Source organism: Oryctolagus cuniculus, chromosome 7 (assembly GCF_964237555.1).
Source record: "Oryctolagus cuniculus chromosome 7, mOryCun1.1, whole genome shotgun sequence".
Taxonomy (NCBI): Eukaryota; Metazoa; Chordata; class Mammalia; order Lagomorpha; family Leporidae; genus Oryctolagus; species Oryctolagus cuniculus.
The window spans coordinates 76,304,251-76,324,169 of NC_091438.1; the positions used below are offsets into that span (position 1 = coordinate 76,304,251).

The 19,919-nt window shown below is 41.2% G+C and overlaps 1 pseudogene; it reads left to right on the forward strand.

The window, feature by feature from the left end:
* Window positions 1-11,846: 11,846 nt before the first annotated feature.
* LOC127493668 (peptidyl-prolyl cis-trans isomerase A pseudogene) lies at window positions 11,847-12,301 on the forward strand (annotated as a pseudogene).
* Window positions 12,302-19,919: the final 7,618 nt, after the last annotated feature.

Below are 19,919 nucleotides of genomic sequence, written 5' to 3' on the forward strand. Positions count from 1 at the left end.
TTTATTTGAAAGAGTTTCAGAGAGAGGTAGAGACAGAGAGAGAGGTCTTCCATCTGCTGCTTCACTTCTCAGATGGCCACAATGGCTGGAACAGAGCAGAGAGCTGGATCGAAAGAGCAGCCAGGACTAGAACTGGAGCCTATACGGGATGCCGACGCTTCAGGCCAGGGCTTTAACCCGCTGCACCACAGTGCCAGCTCCAGTCCCTCTGTCTTGTTTAAAGTCATTTTCTAAAGAACATTATAATACATGGGAAAGCAAGAAAGTCATGAAGATAGAATACTGTATATGCATGCAAATTTATATTGTACACCAAGTTCAGTTATTTGTCACCCCATGGAACAAAGTTCATGCCTTTATTTTAATGAAGCTTCTTTTCATAGTCCATGTATTAAAACAAACATGTACACAAGCATACAAATTACAAAATATGTGAAACAAAACCTATTATAACTAATAGGAGAAACAGACAACTTACAATTACAGTAGAGACATCAATATCTCTCTCTCAAAAATGTCTAGAACTGACAGAAAATCATCAAGGATATAGAAGAACTCAACACCCTCAGCCATCTATTGTGTTATCCTGAAAAGGAAGGGAATCTGCCCTTTTTAAAGGTAGTCATGGGGCCGGCAGCGCTGTGGCACAGCAGGTTAAAGCCCTGACCTAAAGCGCCAGCATCCCATATGGGCACCAGTTCTAGTCCCAGCTAATCCTCTTCCAATGCAGCTCTCTGCTATGGCCTGGGAAAGCAGTGGAAGATGGCCCAAGTCCTTGGACCCCTGCACCTATGTGGGAAACCTGGAAGAAGCTCTGGCTCCTGACTTCAGATTGGCTCAGTTCCAGCCATTGCGGCCATCTGAGGAGTGAACCAGCGGATGAAGGACCTCTTTCTCTGTCTCTACCTCTCTCTGTAACTGTCTTTCAAATAAATAAAATCAATCTTTAAAAAAAATAAAGGTAATCACACATTTAGGATTATAACTTATTCAATGCAAAGACAGTCTCCCTATGTCAAAGTAGAGGAGGAATTATGGGAAAAGTTATATGTAACATAAAGCAATGATAATGTATGACAGATTTTTTATTAGTTTTTGTTTTTTATTAAAGTTTAAGAGTCAAGTAAATCAGTTCAGATTTTAAAACTCCATTTTAAGAGCTTTTATTAACAACTTCAAGAACACATGACGATAGACTAGAGAACTTGGATACTTCTGCCACAAGATAAATTTCAGGGATTTCAGTTAGAAAATAATGATGGTGCCTTGTTCAAGGTGATTTTTTTGTCTGGCGAGGCAAGCACTGCCCTTTGGACTGGCAATGTTTGTCCTTCCCAATGTCTGGCTCAGTTATTTCAGCTTATCATCCCATGGGACAAAGTTCATGCCTTTACATTAAGGAAGTCTCTTTCCACAGTCAGTGCATTAAAACAAAAGCGACACACACATAAGAGATACAAAGTATGTGAAGCCAAAACTGATAGAACTGAAAGGAGAAACAGACAAGTCTACAATCCCAGTGGAGACATCAATATCCCTTCTCTCCAAAATTGACAGAGCAACCAGAGAGGAAATCACCAAGGAAACGGAAGAACTCAACATCCTCAGCCAATAAGATCTCCTGGACATTGCAGAACACCTCACTCAACAACAAAGCACATCCTACCCATGGAACTTAGGCCACGATAGACCAAGCGCCACAAAACCAACCCAGACAAATTAGAAGTACTGAAATCATACAAAGTATGATCCCCCTAAACAAGGGGGTCAAACTACAAGTCAAGAGCATAAAGTTACAAAGGAAATCTTCAAAGACTAAACATCACACCTCCACGTAATTCATGAACCAAAGAGTAATTCTTAAGATAAATGAAAATATTTAAAAAAGGAACAGTCTCAAAATCAATCATCTAAATCTCATCTCAAGAACCTAGAAAAAGGAAAGCAAAATAAATCCAACGCAAGAAGAAAAGAAATAATAAGATAAGAGCATAAGTTGCTGAAATTAGAAACAGGAACGCAATAGAGGAAATCAATGAAGCAAATTCTTTTTTAAAAAAAATCACTAAAATTGGCAAACCACTAGCATGACTGAATTTTTTAAAGGTACAAATTACCCATATCAGGAAGGAAACCAGAAATATCATTATAGACCTAGGCTCTTATTATCTACAACAACTCTACATACATCAACTTGACAACCTAGATCAAATATACCAATTCCTCAAAAAATATAAACTGCCATAAATTGTCAATATGAAATAGATAATTTGGGCAGGAAATTATTAAGGAAATTGAGTTTTTATTTTTTTAAGAAATTAATTAACTATAAATTAGGTAATAAATACATAGTTATGGAATCTTTCTCTGTCTTTCAAAATAAAATGAAAGTGGCCAGGATTGTGGAGCAGTGGGTTAAGCCACCACTTGCAATGCCAGCATCCCATGTCAGAGTGCTGGTTCCAGACAACTGCTCTATTTGGTTTTGGCAGTGGAAGATGGTCCAAGTACTTGGAGCCCTCCACCCTTGTGGGAGACCAGGATGGAGTTGGCTCCTGACTTCAGCCTGGCTCAGCCTTTGCCACTGGAGCCTTTTGGGGGAGAGAATTGGTGTATGGAAGCTCTCTCTCATTCTCTGTCAGTCTGCCTTTCAAATAAATTAATAAAAAAATTATAAGTAAATAAAATGAAAATAAATTTTTTACAAAAACTCCCTTTAAAAATTAGTTATAGAAGATCCAACCAGTGCAGTAACAGAAGAAAAAGAAAATAGAAAGCATCCAAATCAGGAAGAAAGAAATCGAATTATTTCCATTTGCAGGTTACATGATTATCTAAGTAGAAAATGACAAGTAGTCTACATAAATGTTCCTAGAAATAGTAAGTGAGTTCAGCAAGCTTGCAGAATACAAGGTACATACTTTATTTCTATATACTAGCAATAAACACAGGGACACAGAGGTTTTTTTGTTTTTAAGATTTATTTTATTTATCTGAAAGACAGAGTTACAGAGAGAGGTAGAGACAGAGACAGAGAGAGAGAGAGGTCTTCCATCCAATGGTTCACTCCCAAGTTGGCCACAATGGCCGGAGCTGAGCCAATCCAAAGCCAGACCCAGGAACTTCATCCGGGTCTCTCACGTGGGTGCAGGGGCCCGAGCACTTGGGCCATCTTCCACTGCTTTCCCAGCCATAGCACAGAGCTGGTGGGAAGTGGAGCAGCCAGGTCTCAAACTGGCACCCATATGGGATGCCGGTGCTTCAGGCATCCCCGCTGCACCACAGCAGCGGCCCTGGACACAGAAGTTTAAAATGCCTGTGGTATTTATAACTGCAAAAATGTAAAACACTTAAGATATAAATCTAAGACATGTACAGCATTTATATTTTTGAAACTATACTATGCAAAGGAAAGAAATGAAAGATCTAAACAAATGCATTATGTTTATAGATAAAAATACTGATTACCTCCCAAATTTAGATATAGGTTTAATATGATTCCTATTCCAGGAAGATATTTGTAGATAGAGATAAGATGTATATGGAAAAGCAAAGGGTCTAGAGTAGCTAGATTTATTTATTTATTATTTGAAAGGCAGTGTTAGAGAGAGAGAGATGGAGAGATCTTCCACACACTGGTTCACTCCCCCAAATGGCCACAATGGCTGGGGCTAGGCCAGGACAAAAACAAGAGCCAGGAGCTCCTTCCAGGACTCCCATGTGGGTACAGGGGCCCAAGGCCTTTGGCCATCCTCCACTGATTTCCCAGGAACATCAACAGGGAACTGGGACTTGAACTGGTGCCCATATGGGATACTGGCACTGCTGGCAGTGGCTTTTCCCACTATGCCACAGCACGAGCCCCTTCTTTTATTTTGCAATGTTTTCTTGTCTCGTGGGGAAATCAGGGAGAGGATTAAGGCCAAAATTAATTTATTTGACATCTTTTTAAATAGTCTATATATTTCCTGTTGGAGTTTATGACTGCTGCAATCCAAGAACACTAGCTCAATACCAGTATTTTGAAAATGCTTAATATTAATTTAATATCTTATAAAAATATCAAAAGTAGTAGAGCACAAAACTCTTACACTGTTGGATGAAAAAGAAATTTATAATTTGGGCTTTTCCTTATTTATCCTAATTAAATCAAATATATCACAGGGTTCAATATTGGTTTCTTTTTTTTTAACTTTTATTGAGTAAATATAAATTTGCAAAGTACAACTTTTGGATTACAGCAGCTTTTTCCCCCCATAACCTCCTTTCCACCCGCAACCTTCACATCTCCTGCTCCCTCTCCCATCCCATTCACATCAAGATTCATTTTCAATTATCTTTATATACAGAAGGTCAATTTAGTATATACTAAGTAAAGATTTCAACAGTTAGAACCCACACAGAAACACAAAGTATAAAGTACTGTTTGAGTACTAGCTGTACCGTTAATTTACATAGTAGAACACATTAAGGACAGAGATCCTACACGAGGAGTAAGTGCACAGTGACTCCTGTTGTTGATTTAACAATTGATACTCTTATTTATGACATCAGTAATCACCTGAGGCTCTTGTCATAAGCTGCCAAGACTATGGAAGCCTCTTGAGTTTGCCAATTCCGATCTTATTTAGACAAGGTCATAGTCAAAGTGGAAGTTCTCTCCTCCCTTCAGAGAAAAGTACCTTCTTTGATGGCCCCTTCTTTCCGCTGGGATATCACTCACAGAGATCTTTCATTTAGGTGGGTGTTTGTGTTTTTTTGTTTTGTTTTGTTTTGTTTTGTTTTGTTTTGTTTTGTTTTGTTTTGTTTTTGCCAGAGTGTCTTGGATTTCCATGCCTAAAATACTCTCATGGGCTTTTTAGCCAGATCTGAATGCCTTAAGGGGTGATTCTGAAGCCACAATGCTGTTTAGGACATCTGCCATCCTATGAGTCTGCTGTGTATTCCGCTTCCAATGTTGGATCATTCTCTCCTTTTTAATTCTATCAGTTAGCATTAGCAGACACTTGTCTTGTTTATGTGATCCCTTTGGCTCTTAATCCTGTCATTATGATCAATTATGAACTGAAACTGATCACTTTGACTAGTGAGATGGCATTGGTACATGCCACCTTGATGGGATTGAATTGGAATCCCCTGGCACATTTCTAACTCTACCGTTTGGGGCAAGTCCGATTGAGCATGTGCCAAACTGTACATCTCCTCCCTCTCTTATTCCCACTTTTCAGTTAAATATAAACACCTAAGACTAATTGTGCGTTAATTAAAGAGTTTACCCAATGGCATTAAGTGGAACAAAAAAAAATACTACAAGGAATAAAGTATTAAGTTGTTCCTTGACAGTCAGCACAAGGGCTGATCAAGTCACTGTTTCTCATAGTGTCCATTTCACTTCAACAGGTTTCCTTTTAGGTGCTCAGTTAGTTGTCACCAATCAGGGAGAACATATGATATTTGTCCCTTTGGGACTGGCTTATTTCATTCAGCATGATGTTTTCCAGATTCCTCCATTTTGTTGCAAATGACTGGATTTCATTTTTGTTATTGCTGTATAGTATTCTATAGAGTACATATCCCATAATTTCTTTATCCAGTCTTCCTTGATGGGCATTTGGGTTGATTCCAGGTCTTAGCTATTGTGAATTGAGCTGCAATAAACATTAAGGTGCAGATAGTTTTTTTCTTTGCCAGTTTAATTTCCTTTGGGTAAATTCCAAGGAGTGGGATGGCTGGGTTGCATGGTGGGTTATATTCAGGTTTCTGAGGAATCTCCAAACTGACTTCCATAGTGGCTTCACCAGTTTGCATTCCCACCAACAGTGGGTTAGTGTCCCTTTTTCCTCACAACCTCGCCAGCATCTGTTGTTGGTAGATTTCCCTATGTAAGCCATTCTAACCAGGGTGATGTGAAACCGCATTATGGTTTTAATTTGCATTTCCCTGATGGCTAGGGATCCTGAACATTTTTTCATGTGTCTCTTGGCTATTTGGATTTCCTCTTTTGAAAAATGTCTATTTAGATCCTTGGCCCATCTCTTAAGTGCGTTGTTTGTTTTGTTGTTCTGGAGTTTCTTGATCTCTTTGTAGATTCTGGTTATTAAACCTTTATCTGTGGCATAGTTTGCAAATATTTTTTCCCATTCTGTTGGTTGCCTCTTTACTTTCCTGACTGTTTCTTTTGCAGTACAGAAACTTCTCAATTTGATGTAATCCCAATTGTTAATTTTGGCTTTGACTGCCTATGCCTCTGGGGTATTTTCCAAGAAGTCTTTACCTGTGCCTATATCTTGTAGGGTTTCTCCGATGGTCTCTAATAATTTGATGGTGTCGGATCATAGATTTAGATCTTTAATCCATGTTGAGTGGATTTTTGTGTAAGGTAGGGGTCTTGTTTCATGCTTCTGCATGTGGAAATCCAGTTTTCCCAGCACCATTTGTTGAATAGACTGTCCTTACTCCAGGAATTGGTTTTAGATCCTTGATCAAATAGAAGTTGGCTGTAGATATTTGGATTGATTTCTGGTGTTTCTATTCTGTTCCATTGGTCTATCCATCTGTTTCTGTACCAGTATCATGCTGCTTTGATTATAACTGTCCTGTAATATGTCCTGAAATCTGGTATTGTGATGCCTCCAGCTTTGTTTTTGTTGTACAAGATTGCTTTAGCTATTCTAGGTCTCCTGTGTTTCCATATGAATTTCAGCATCATTTTTTCCAGATCTGAGAAGAATGTCTTTGGTATTTTGATTGGTATCACATTGAATCTATAAATTGCTTTTGGGAGAATGGACATTTTGATGATATTGATTCTTCCAATCCATGAGCATGGAAGATTTTTCCATTTTTTGGTATCCTCTTCTATTTCCTTCTTTAAGATTCTGTAGTTCTCATCGTAGAGATCTTTGACGTCCTTGGTTAAGGTGATTCAAAGGTATTTGATTGTTTTTGTGGCTATGGTGAATAGGATTGATCTTAGAAGTTCTTTCTCAGCCATGGCATTGTCTGTGTACACAAAGGCTGCTGAGTTTTGTGCATTGATTTTATATCCTGCTACTCTGCCAAACTCTTCTACAAGTTCCAATAGTCTCTTAGTAGAGTTCTTTGGATCCCCTAAATAAAGAATCATATCATCTGCAAAGAGAGATATCAATTTGTATCATTTAATTTCTTTTTCTTGCCTAATGGCTCTGGCTAAAACTTCCAGAACTTTATTGAATAGCAGTGGTGAGAGTAGGCATCCCTGTCTGGTACTAGATCTCAGTGGAAATGCTTACAACTTTTCCACATTCAATAGGATGCTGGCCACGGGTTTTTCATAAATTGCTTTGATTGTATTGAGGAATGTTCCTTCTACACCCAATTTGCTTAGAGTTTTCATCATGAAAGGGTGTTGTATTTTATCAAATGCTTTCTCTGCACCTATTGAGATAATCATATGGTTTTTCTTCTGCAGTCTGTTAATGTGGTGTATCACATTGATTGTTTTGCGAACATTAAACCATCCCTGCATACCAGGGATAAATCCCACTTGGTCTCGGTGGATGATCTTTCTGATGTGTTGTTGCATTCTATTGGCCAGAATTTTATTGAGGATTTTTGCATCTATCTTCATCAGGGAAATTGGTCTGTATTTCTCTTTCTCTGCTGCATCTTTTTCAGGTTTAGTAATTAAGGTGACGCTGGGAGGATTCCCTATTTTTTATTGTTCTGAATAGTTTGAGAAGAATTGGAGTTAGTTCTTCTTTAAATGTCTGGTAGAATTCAGCAGTGAATCCATCTGGTCCTGGGCTTTTCTTTGTTGGGAGGGCCTTTATTACTGATTCAATTTCAGTCTCAGTTATGGGTCTGTTTAGGTTTTCTATGTCTGCATGGTTCAATTTCGGTATGTTGTATGTGTCCAGGAATCTATCCCTCCCTTCCTTCCTTCCTTCCTTCCTTCCTTCCTTCCTTCCTTCCTTCCTTCCTTCCTTCCTTCCTTCCTTCCTTCCTTTCTTTTTGACAGGCAGAGTGGACAGTGAGAGAGAGAGAGACAGAGAGAAAGGTCTTCCCTTGCCGTTGGTTCACCCTCCAATGGCCGCTGCGGCCAGCGTGCTGCAGCCGGCGCACCGTGCTGATCCGAAGCCAGGAGCCAGGTGCTTCTCCTGATCTCCCATGCAGGTGCAGGGCCCAAGGACTTGGGCCATCCTACACTGCACTCACGGGCCACAGCAGAGAGCTGGCCTGGAAGAGGGGCAACCGGGACAGAATCCAGCGCCCCAACCGGGACTAGAACTTGGTGTACCAGCACTGCAGGTGGAGGATTAGCCTATTGAGCCATGGCGCCAGCTAGGAATCTATCCATTTCTGATAGATTTCCCTGTTTGCTGGCATACAACTTTTTGTAGTAATTTCTGATGACTCCTTTTATTTCTGTGGTGTCTGTTGTTACATTCCCTGTTTCATCTCTGATTTTATTGATTTGGGTCTTTTCTTTTTTTAGTTAGTTGGGCCAGTGATGTGTCAATTTTGTTTATTTTTTCAAAAAACCAGCTCTTCGTTTTGCTGATCTTTTGTAATATTTTTTTCTTTTGATTCAATTCTGTTGGTTTCTTCTCTAATTTTAATTATTTCTCTTCTCCTACTAGTTTTGGGTCTGGTTTGCTGCAGTTTTTCTAGATCCTTGAGATGCATTGATAGCTCATTTATTTGGTGCCTTTCCAATTTCTTGATGTAGGCACCTATTGCTATAAACTTTCCTCGTAACACTGCTTTTGCTGTGTTAATGCAGCTTTTGCTGTATCCCATAAGTTTTGAGATGTTGTGTTGTTATCCTCATTTACTTCCAGAAAGTTTTTTATTTCTCTTTTGATTTATTCTATGACTCAGTGTTCATTCAGGAGCATGTTGTTCAGTCTCCATGTGTTTGCATATGCTCTAGGGATTCCTGAATTGCTAATTACCAACTTCATTCCACTGTGGTCTGAGAAGCTGCATAGTATGATTTCAATTCTTTTGAATTTGCTGAGACTTGCTTTATGGCCTAGTATGTGGTCAACTCTAGAGTAGGTTCCACGTACTGCTGAGAAGAATGTGAATTCTTTAAGTGTAGGATGAAAAGTTCTGTAGATATCTGTTAGATCCTTTTGGGCTATAGTGTTAATTAAATCTGCTGTTTCCTTGTTGATTTTCTGTCTGGTTGATCTATCCATTTCTGAAAGTGGAGTATTGAAGTCCCCCAATACTATTGTATTGGAGTCTAAGTCTCCCTTTACGTTCCTTAACATATCATTTAAATAAACTGATGCCCAGTAATTAGGTGCATATACATTTATAATAGTTATAACATTTATAATAGTTATATTTAACATTTATAATAGTTACATCTTTCTGTTGAACTGATCCCTTAATCATTATATAGTGCCCCTCTTTGTCCTTTTAACAGTTTTTGTGTTAAAGTCTATTTTGTCTGATATTAAGATGGCTACGCCAGCTCCTTTTTTGGTTTCTGTTGGCATGGAATATCTTTTTCCAACCTTTCACTTTCAATCTGCATGCATCAATGTTGGAAAGATGTGCTTCTTGTAAGCAGCAAATACATGGGTTTGTTCCTTAATCCATTCAGCCAGTCTGTGCCTTTTAACTGGAGAATTGAGGCCATTTACATTCAATGTGACTATTGATAAGTAGTGACTTTGCGTGCCATTTTTCCGAAGATATTTCTAATATATGCTTTGAACTTCCTGTGATCTTTTACTGGGAAATTTTCTTCCTTTACCTTCTTTCGTATTGATGGCCGTGTTTCTGTTTCTGTGTGTAACACATCTTTAAGCACCTTTTGCAGGGCTGGACCAGTGGTGACAAATTCTTTCAATTTCTGTTTGCTATCAAAGGTCTTTATTTCACCTTTATTCACAAATGAGAGCTTTGTAAGATATAATATTCTGGGATAGCAGTTTTTTTCTCTTAGTACCTGGGCTATATCTTGCCATTCCCTCCTTTTTTTTTTTTTTTTTTTTTTTTTTTTTTACAGGCAGAGTGGACAGTGAGAGAGAGACAGAGAGAAAGGTCTTCCTTTGCCGTTGGTTCACCCTCCAATGGCCGCTGTGGCCAGCGCACTGCAGCTGGCGCACTGCGCTGATCCAATGGCAGGAGCAAGGTACTTATCCTGGTCTCCCATGGGGTGCAGGACCCAAGTTCTTGGGCCATCCTCCACTGCACTCCCAGGCTACAGCAGAGAGCTGGCCTGGAAGAGGGGCAACCAGGACAGAATCCGGCGCCCCGACCGGGACTAGAACCCGGTATGCCGGCGCCGCAAGGTGGAGGATTAGCCTAGTGAGCCGCAGCGCCAGCCGCCATTCCCTCCTAGCCTGTAGGGTATCTGATGAGAAGTCTGCTGTGAGTCTAATTGGAGATCCTCTGAGAGTAACCTGACATTTCTCTCTTGCACATTTTAGAATCTTTTCTTTATGTTTCACTGTGGTGAATATTGGTTTCCACTTTTACTTTTAAGAATAGAACTCTTTCTGGAGCAAGCATCGTGGTGCAGCAGCAGTCTAAGTTACTGTCTACAATGCCAGTATGCAATATGGGTGCTGGTTTGAGACCTGGCTGCCCCACTTCTGATCCACTCCCTGCTAATGAGCCTGTTAAAGCAGTGGAAGATAGCCCATGTGCCTGGGCCCCTGCTATCCACGTAAGAGACCAACTGGAATTGGGAGAGTTGGGACTCAAACCTAGAAACACCAATGTAGGATGCAGGTTTCTAAATGATTTTTTTAGATTTATTTTATATATTTGAAAGATGGAGTTACAGAAATAGGTAGAGACAGAGAGAGAGGTCTTACATCTGCTGATTTACTCCCCAGATGGCTGCAACAGCCGGAGCTGTTGTGATCCAAAGCCAGGAGCCAGGAGCTTCTCCCACATGGGTACAGGGGCCCAAGGACTTGGGCCATCTTTTACTGCTACCCCAGGCCATAGCAGAGAGCTGGATTGGAAGAGGAGCAGCCGGGACTAGAATCGGCATACATATGGGATGCTGATGCTTCAGGCGAGGGCTTTAACCCACTGCGCCACAGCCCCGGGCCTCAAATGATGGTTTTTTTGTTTTGTTTTGTTTTTTTGACAGGCAGAGTTAGACAGTGAGAGAGAGAGAGACAGAAAGGTCTTCCTCCCACTGGTTCACCCCCAAAATGGCCGCTACAGCCGGTGCACTGCGCTGATCCGAAGCCAGGAGCCAGGTGCTTCATCCTGGTCTCCCATGTAGGTGCAGGGCCCAAGCACTTGGGCCATCCTCCACTGTCTTCCTGGGCCACAGCAGAGAGCTGGACTGGAAGAGGAGCAACAGGGACTAGAACCCAGTGCCCATATGGGATGCCGGCACTGCAGGCGGAGGATTAGCCAAGTGAGGCACTAGCCCCTCAAATGATGTTTTTACCATTACAATAAATTCCCACCACTAAGAAACATTTTTAAAATATTTGAAGCACAAACAGACACTATATTCATGTGGTGACCTCATGTCATCAAAATTGTTTTACTTGGAAGTTGTTAAATGAATTTAGGTAGAAAATTTAAGTACAGCTTTTTTTTATAAAACAAGTTTGAAATATTAGCGGCTTTACCTATGCCATTGTCCCCCGCATCTGCTTGCCAGTCAGCTGTGGTCAACCCCACCGTGTTCTTCGACACCACTGTCACTGGCAAGTCTTTGGGGTGCTATTTGAGCTATTTGCAGACGAAGTTCTAAAGACAGCAGAAAACTTCTGTGCTCTGAGTGCTGGCAAGGATTTGGGTTACCTGGGTTCCGGCTTTCACAGGATTATTCCAGGGTTTATGCCTGCTTTCACCAGATTATTCCAGGGTTTATGTGTCAGGGCACTGACTCCTCATGCCATCATGGCACTGGGGGCAAGTCCACATTTGGAGAGAAATTCGATGATGAAAACTTCAGCCTGAAGCACACAGGTCCAGGCATCCTATCCTTGGCAAATGCTGGCCCCAACAGAAACGGTTCCAGGTTTTTTACCTACACTGCCAAGACTGAATGGTTGGACGGCAAGCATGTGGTCCTTGGCAGAGTGAAAGAGGACATGAGTATCATGGAAGCCATGGAGCGCTTTGGGTCTGAGCATGGCAAGACCAGCAAGATGACCATTGCCAACTGTGGACCACTCTCATACATCTGATTTGTTTTATCTTAACCCTCAGCCCACTCCTTCTGTAGCTCAGGAGAGTGTCCTCCATCCCATCTGCTCGGGAATCCCTGTACTTCTCTCACCGCAGCTCTTTGGATTCTGTGTTTTCCTTACTTCCCCTCCAAGTTTAGTGGGATTGCAGTTAAAGTTATGATTATGAAATAAAAACATAAATAAAAAGAGGAACACTAGCTAACTAATCAAATAACGTGTAAAAATAATTATATACCAAAAAACACAAAGAATTATATACCATGACTAAATGGGATGCATCCTAGATGTGCAAGAATGACCCAACTTCCAAAAATCATTAGGGTAAGGTAAGCCACTACTTGAGACACTGGCATCCACATCACTGTGCTGATTTGAGTCCTGGCTGCTTGGTTAATGGCCCAGGTACTTAGGCCCCTGCCTCCCACTGTGGGAGACCTGGATGGAGTTTCTGGCTTCTGCTTTCTGCCTGGCTCAGTCATGCCTGTTACAGTCATTTGGGAGTGAACCAGCAGATGGAAAATATCTCTCTCTCTCCCTGCCTCCTTCTATCCCTCTGTCTCTCCTCTCTCTATCATACTTTCTTTCAAATACATAAATAAATCTTTTTAAAAAGTCATTAATATAACTTATCACATCTATAGAAGCTAAAGAAGCAAATTATATAATCATATCAATACATGCAAAAACAAGTATTTGACAAAATCCAGCATCCAGTCATGATTTTAAAAACTCAACAAATTTGGAATAGAGAACTCCTTCAACTCAGAGTATCCATAAAACTCCTACAGCTAACATCACATTTTAAGGTAAGAAACTATAAGCTTTCCCACTAAGATCAGAAAGAAAGGAAGTATATCTCCTCTTACCTTTTTAATACGGTACTGGAAATCTTAAATTATACAGTAAGATAGGAAAATGAAAAAAAAATTACACTGACATGGAGGGAATAAATAAAACAGTCTTTATTTGCATATGGCATGGTTATCTATATTGAAAATCCAAAAGAATTGAGAATACAATTCCTGAAATTAATGAGAAATTACAGCAAGGTTAAAGGATATAAGGCTAATACACAAAAGTCAATTATTGGGGCCAGCGCTGTGGAGCAGCAGGTCAAAGCCACAGCTTGCAATGCTGGCATCCGAGCTACTCCACTTCCGATCCAGCTCTCTGCTGTGGCCTGGGAAAGCAGTGGAAGATGGCCCAAGTCCTTGAGCCCCTGTACCCACATGGGAAACCTGGAAGAAGTTCCTGGCTCTTGGCTTTGGATCGGTCCAGCTCCACCCACTGGGGTCAACTGGGGAGTGAACCAGTGGATGGAAGACCTCTCTCTCTCTCTCTCTCTCTCTGCCTCTCCTCTCTCTGTGTAACTCTGACTTTCAAATAAATAAGTAGACCCTATAAAAATAACAGATCTTTATTTAACAATAAACAGATAATATTTTCATTCAATTATTTTCCTACATACCAGTGATGAAAAAGTGGAATTTTAAATCAGAAATATGATGCTATTTACATTAGTACCTCCAAAAATGAAATACTTAGATGTAAATCAAAACACTATATATATATACATATTTATATATATATGGCTTATTTTTTATTTTTTATTTTATTTATTTTTTTTTTGACAGGCAGAGTGGACAGTGAGAGAGAGAGAGACAGAGAGAAAGGTCTTCCTTTGCCGTTGGTTCACCCTCCAATGGCCACCGCGGCTGGCGCGCTGCGGCCGGCACACTGCGCTGATCCGATGGCAGGAGTCAGGTACTTCTCCTGGTCTCCCACGCAGGTGCAGGGCCCAAGCACTTGGGCCATCCTCCACTGCACTCCCTGGCCACAGCAGAGAGCTGGCCTGGAAGAGGGGCAACCGGGACAGAATCCGGCGCCCCGACCGGGACTAGAACCCTGTGTGCCGGTGCCGCAAGGCAGAGGATTAGCCTAGTGAGCCGCGGCACCGGCCTATATATGACTTATATGAGGGAAACTGATATTCTGATGAAAGAAAGCAAAGAACAGCTAAATAAATAGAAATATATTCCATGCTCATGTTTAGAAAGATATAATATTTCTTTCTAACTTAACCTATAGAATCACCATAAACTCAAACAGAATTTCAGCAAGTTATTTTGTAGATGTCAACAAACTGATTCTAAAGTTTATATAGCAAGATGAAAGACCCAAAACAGCCAAAACAATATTAAAGAGGAACAAAGTTGGAGGAATGACACTACCCAACATCCAGACTTACTGTACGGCTGGCTACCGTACCCAAGGAAGTGTGGTACTGATGAAAGAACAAATAGCTGAATGGAACAGAAAAGAGTCCAGAAATTAACTGATTTTTGACAAAAGAGCAGAAGCAGTTAACTTTCCCAAGAAGTAGTGCTGGAAAACTGGACATTAACATGCAAAATAAAAATGAATAAGGCAATGACCTTATGCCCTTCACAAAAATTAACTCAAAATAGATTATATACCCAAAGGTGTAATAGGCTATGCCTCCGCCTGCAGTGCCAGCATCCCATATTGGTGCCAGTTGGAGTCCCAGCTGCTCTACTTCCAATCCAGATCCCTGCTAAGGTGCCTGGGAAAGCAGCAGAAGATGGCCCAACTGCTTGGGCTCCTGCTCTCACATGGGAGACCCAGAAGAAGCTCCTGGCTCCTGACTTCAGCCTGGCCCAGCCCAGGCTGTTGCAGCCATCTGAGGAGTGAACCAGTGCATAGAAGACTTCTCTGTCTCTCTCTGTCTCTGTCTCTGTGTGTGTGTGTGTGTGTGTGTGTGTAAAACTCTGCCTTTCAAATAAATAAAATAAGTCTTAAAAAATAATAAAACTTCTAGATCATAACATAGAAGGTAATCTGGATGATGTTTATTGGTGACTTTCTAGAGATATCAGCAAAGGAACAATCAATTAAAGAAACAATTGTTTAGATGTACTTCATTAAAATGAAAAATTTATGAGCTGGCATAGTAGGCTGAGCTTCCACCTGTAGGGTTGGCATTTCATACGGGTGCCAGTTCATGTACCGGTTACTCCTCTTCTGATCCAGCTCTCTGCTAATGGCCTGGAAAAGCAGATGGCCCAGTGCTTGGGCCCCTGTACCTGTGTAGTGGACCCAGAAGAAACTCCTGACTCCTGGCTTCAGATCAGCCTAGCTCCGGCCATTGTGGGATGAGCCAGTGGGGAATGAGCCAGTGGATGGAAGACCTCTCTCTCTGTCTCTCCCTCTCTTGTCTGTAACTCTACCTCTCAAATAAATAAAATTTTTTAAAAATTGAAAATTTACACTCTGTGAAAGACAATGTCAAGAGAATGAAGAGTCAAGCCACATACTGGAATATTTACAAAAGAGACTCTTAGTTGAAGTATACAAAAAATTCATAAAACTCAACAATAAGAAAATGAACAATTAGTTTCATTTTAAGTAAAAGACCTGAAAAGATGCCTCATAAAGAAGATATACAGGGGCTGGCGTTGTGGCGCAGCAGGTTAACACCCTGGTCTGAAGCACCGGCATCCCATATGGGCGCCGGTTCTAATTCCGGCTGCTCCACTTCTGATCCAGCTCTCTGCTATGACCTGGGAAAGCAGTGGAAGATGGCCCAAGTCCTTGGGCCCCTACATCCATGTGGGAGACCCAGAAGAAACTTCTGGCTCCTGGCTTCAGATCAGCACAGCTCCAGCCATTGTGGCCAATTAGGGAGTGAACGAGCGGATGGAAGACCTCTCTCTCTCTCTCTTTCTCTCTCTCTCTGCCTCTCCTCTCTCTGTGTAACTCTTTCAAATAAATAAATAAATCTTTTTTAAAAAAGAAAAAGAAGATACACGGGTGGTCAATAAGTGTATGAAATGATGCTCCACATCATAGAGCATTAGGGAATTGCAAATGAAAACAAGACACCACTACACACCAAGTAGATTGGCCAAAGCCTGGAATGCTAACATCAGAACCTGGGTAGAACATGAAACAACAGGGACTGTCACTCACTACTGGTAAGAATATAAAATGGTACACCCACTTTAGAAGACAGTTTGGCATTTTCTTACAAAACTGAATATACTCTCTTACCATGTAATCCAACAGCTGAGTTTCTTGGTATTTACCCAAATAAGCTAAAAGCCTATTACTACACAAGAACCTGTACGGGTATGCTTACTGAAGTTTTGTTAACTATTGCCAAAACTTGGAAGCAACCAACATGTCCTTCAGTGGGTGAGTGCATTGAAAAACTGTGGTCCACCCAGACAACGGAATCTTATTCAGCACCAATAAAAAATGAACTATCTAGTCACAAAAAGGCATGATGGAGCCTGAATGCATATTATCCAGTGAAGAATACTGTATGATTCCAACTATATGACAGTCTGCTTAGTGAAAGAAGTCAATGTGAAAATTTGTCAAAAACTTTAGAATGTACAGCACAGAGTGAACCATAACATAGACTTCAGATAATAATAATATAGCACTATTGGCTTATCAGTTGTAACAAATGTACCACACTGATGCACTATGTTAATAGAAAAAACTGTGGTTGTGGGATTAAGGAAATATCAGAACATTGTGTTCACTCAGTTTTTCTGTAACTAAAACTGCTCTGAGGGGCCGTCGCCGTAGCTCACTTGGTTAATCCTCCGCCTGCAGCGCCAGCATCCCATATGGGGGCCGGTTCTAGTCCTGGCTGCTCCTCTTCCAGTCCAGCTCTCTGCTGTGGCCCAGGAGGGCAGTGGAGGATGGCCCAAGTGCTTAGGCCCCTGCACCCGCATGGGAGACCGGAAGGAAGCACCTGGCTCCTGGCTTCAGATCGGCGCAGTGCCAGCTGCAGCGGCCATCTGGGGGGTGAACCAACGGAAAGAAGATCTTTCTCTCTGTCTCTCTCTCTGTCTATAATTCTACCTGTCAAATAAATAAATAAATAAACTTCTCTGAAAAATCAAATCTATTGCTTTTCTAAATGTGAAAGAAAAAGTTTGTGCTCTGCATATTTTTATGTCTCTTAGATAAACATCGTATTATTCTGTGTGTATACATATGTGTATGTATGTATACACCACACACACACATGCACGTATATTACTTTTACATGTTCAACATACGCTGGCTATGCAGACTTTCTCACCAACAGTGACTGCTATTTTTATCTCAGACAGTATATAATTAGTAAAAGTCATACCTGGATATTCTTTGTCGTTGTTCAAGTCAGAAACTCTTGGCCTTGCGACAGTGGCAGGAGAACAAAGCAGGAGCTGGGCATGGGGGCCATCGCAGCACCAGCCTTCAGGTCGTTTCTTCCACTCTTTGACCGAGTGTTGGCTGAGAGGAGTGCTGCAGAAACCGCAACCACAGGAGGTGTTGCACCCGCAGCAAAAGCTCAAGGAAAGGCATCACAAGCAACAGCAGTGGCTGGTGGATCAGGCTCTAAGGAAAGGGTGCAGAGATTCAACCAGTGCACGTGGACGTTGGAGATCAAGGTCTTCCTGCAGAATGCAGTAGTTCAGGTGGTGACAGGGATTATTAGATTATTATTTATTATTATTATTATTAGGATTATTAGAGATTTAAAACAGGTGGACTGAAGTCTTTATTGAAGTGGCATCACATGAAGCTGCCCCTTCCACTGAAGTTTGGAAATCTGTCATCGTGTAAATAATTTTCACATCTCTTTTACAGTAAACTACTGCTGTCTGAACGAATGGCATCCATTGTTCCTAAACTTTAGTTTCACTGTTGTGGTGTGAACATTTCCAAATAAAATTATAAATGAGAGGGGGGAAAAGAGAGAGTGAGCGAGAGAGAAATCTGCAAGTTATTTTTTCCCTTCTCCAGCAATAGTTGGGCCAGAGAATCATTGTGACCTATGAAGGTAGGCCCTGTTCTTTGGAAGAGAGACCATTAGCGCCTGGAAATCCCTTGCGCTGGGCTAGAGGTGGGGCTCTGCTGAAGACTTGATCGCTTGTTACCACTAAGAGCACTTCTCTCAGTTTGTGCACAGGCCCTGGGTCTCTAAAGAAAACCTGCTTAAAGGAGTTCACTCTCACTTTTCTCTATTGTCCAAGGAAATGAGCCATAATCAGATCCTCTGTGACTTGGAGTTTAAATAGAAAAGCTGGCCAGAGTTTATATCAGTGTTTTTCAAACTATGGGCCTTGAACCATTAATGGATCAAAACCAGCACTTTATTGTTGTTTTGTTTTGTTTCTAATAACATGATAGATGAGAGAAAGCATAGAAGCATGTATCACAAATAAAAAGGGTAAGTTTTGTGAAACCTGTGCTGCAAATGCACGTGTATCGATGTCTATGCAGTGTGTTCTGGGTTGAGAAATGCACTTGCCGCAGGAGGCTGAGAAAACTGTTAGAAGAGGATCTGTAGGGTGATCAGGACTCAGGTATGACTTGGCTCCTCCGAGGCTGGCAGGTGCCCCAGAAAGTGGATGCCCATGTAATCTGAATGCTGCAACACTCAGAGTGCAGCAGAGGGAAACACTGACCGCCCTTGATTCTGAGGCCACGGATCACGCGCTCTAACAGAAGTGAGCAGCCTGTGCAGGACCAGGGTTGCGCGCGGCGGCGCATGGATGTTCACTGTGGGATCACAGGTCTCGCTCCACGCTGGAGGATTTTGTTGAGCAACTGTGCGGACCCATACGTGGAAACTGGCCTTCGCCACCCTTTGAGACCTCAGAAGTACCTGGTGTCTCAGCTTTTCAGCGAGAGAATCCTCAGAGGACGCTGCAGGGCTCCTGGCTTATTCAGCTGCTGTGTGCTTAAGCAATTTCTTGGAGAAAATACAAGTGATATATTATCACTTTGAATTTATGAGGTTGGTTATATTAACTCAATAATTCATTCATTCATGCAGATAGTGTTCAAGATACAGTTGTTTTATCTATCTAATCTTTCTGTTATCTGCTTACCTACTACATGTAGGAGAATCTCAAAAATATGTATGTTTGAATGGAGATGTAAACAAGTGTTGGCTTTTAAAGTAAGAAAAGACCAGTACTATTCTACCACACTATAGGATACGATGCAGTACAGCATGCTAAAAAATAAGCCTTCTATAACTAAATAACTGCTATCTAGAAAATGAGGATTTGTATTTTGTTTATAAAAGATAAACACATCACCTGGAGCATCTCCTTGTATTGAACCAGTCCGTTAAGAAACCAGGAAGACTCAGAAAGAATTCTAACTGGTCATATAAACCTTTTATACTTACAGTTCCAGCAGCTTCTTCCTCATCTCTGTTACTACTTTTCTCTATCATTTTTTTTTCTAGAGGAAAGACAACTTGAATGCTTAGCATGTAAAATAAGTCATTTCTCCCAGAGGGCAGACGAAGTAGGCTCCCAGCCCTCTTGGAGCTCCCCCTTAGTTGGCTCACCATGTAACAACAGCCTCTCACGGCTTTGACCTTTATCTTCAAAGCCCAGTGTAGAGTGGGAAGAGAGACTTCACGCTTTTTCGAGCTCTAAATTCTGGTAAGTCTGAACATGTGCTTCATTTCAGATCTGCTTGTAAGGACGTTTCAGATGTTCATAATCCAGATTTGGCAGGGGAGTCCTCCCTATTTAGTCGAAGGAGATCTTGTAATGTTTTAGGATCTCTCAAATGTGAAGTCTCCTTATCTCCATTTCATTTCAGAGAGCACACCTTGTGGTTCATAAAAATCTGGAAATTCGTGACTTGTTGTTTATTCTTGATTCTTAGGAGTGACCTCAGATAGATCTGTGTTGAAGGAGTGCT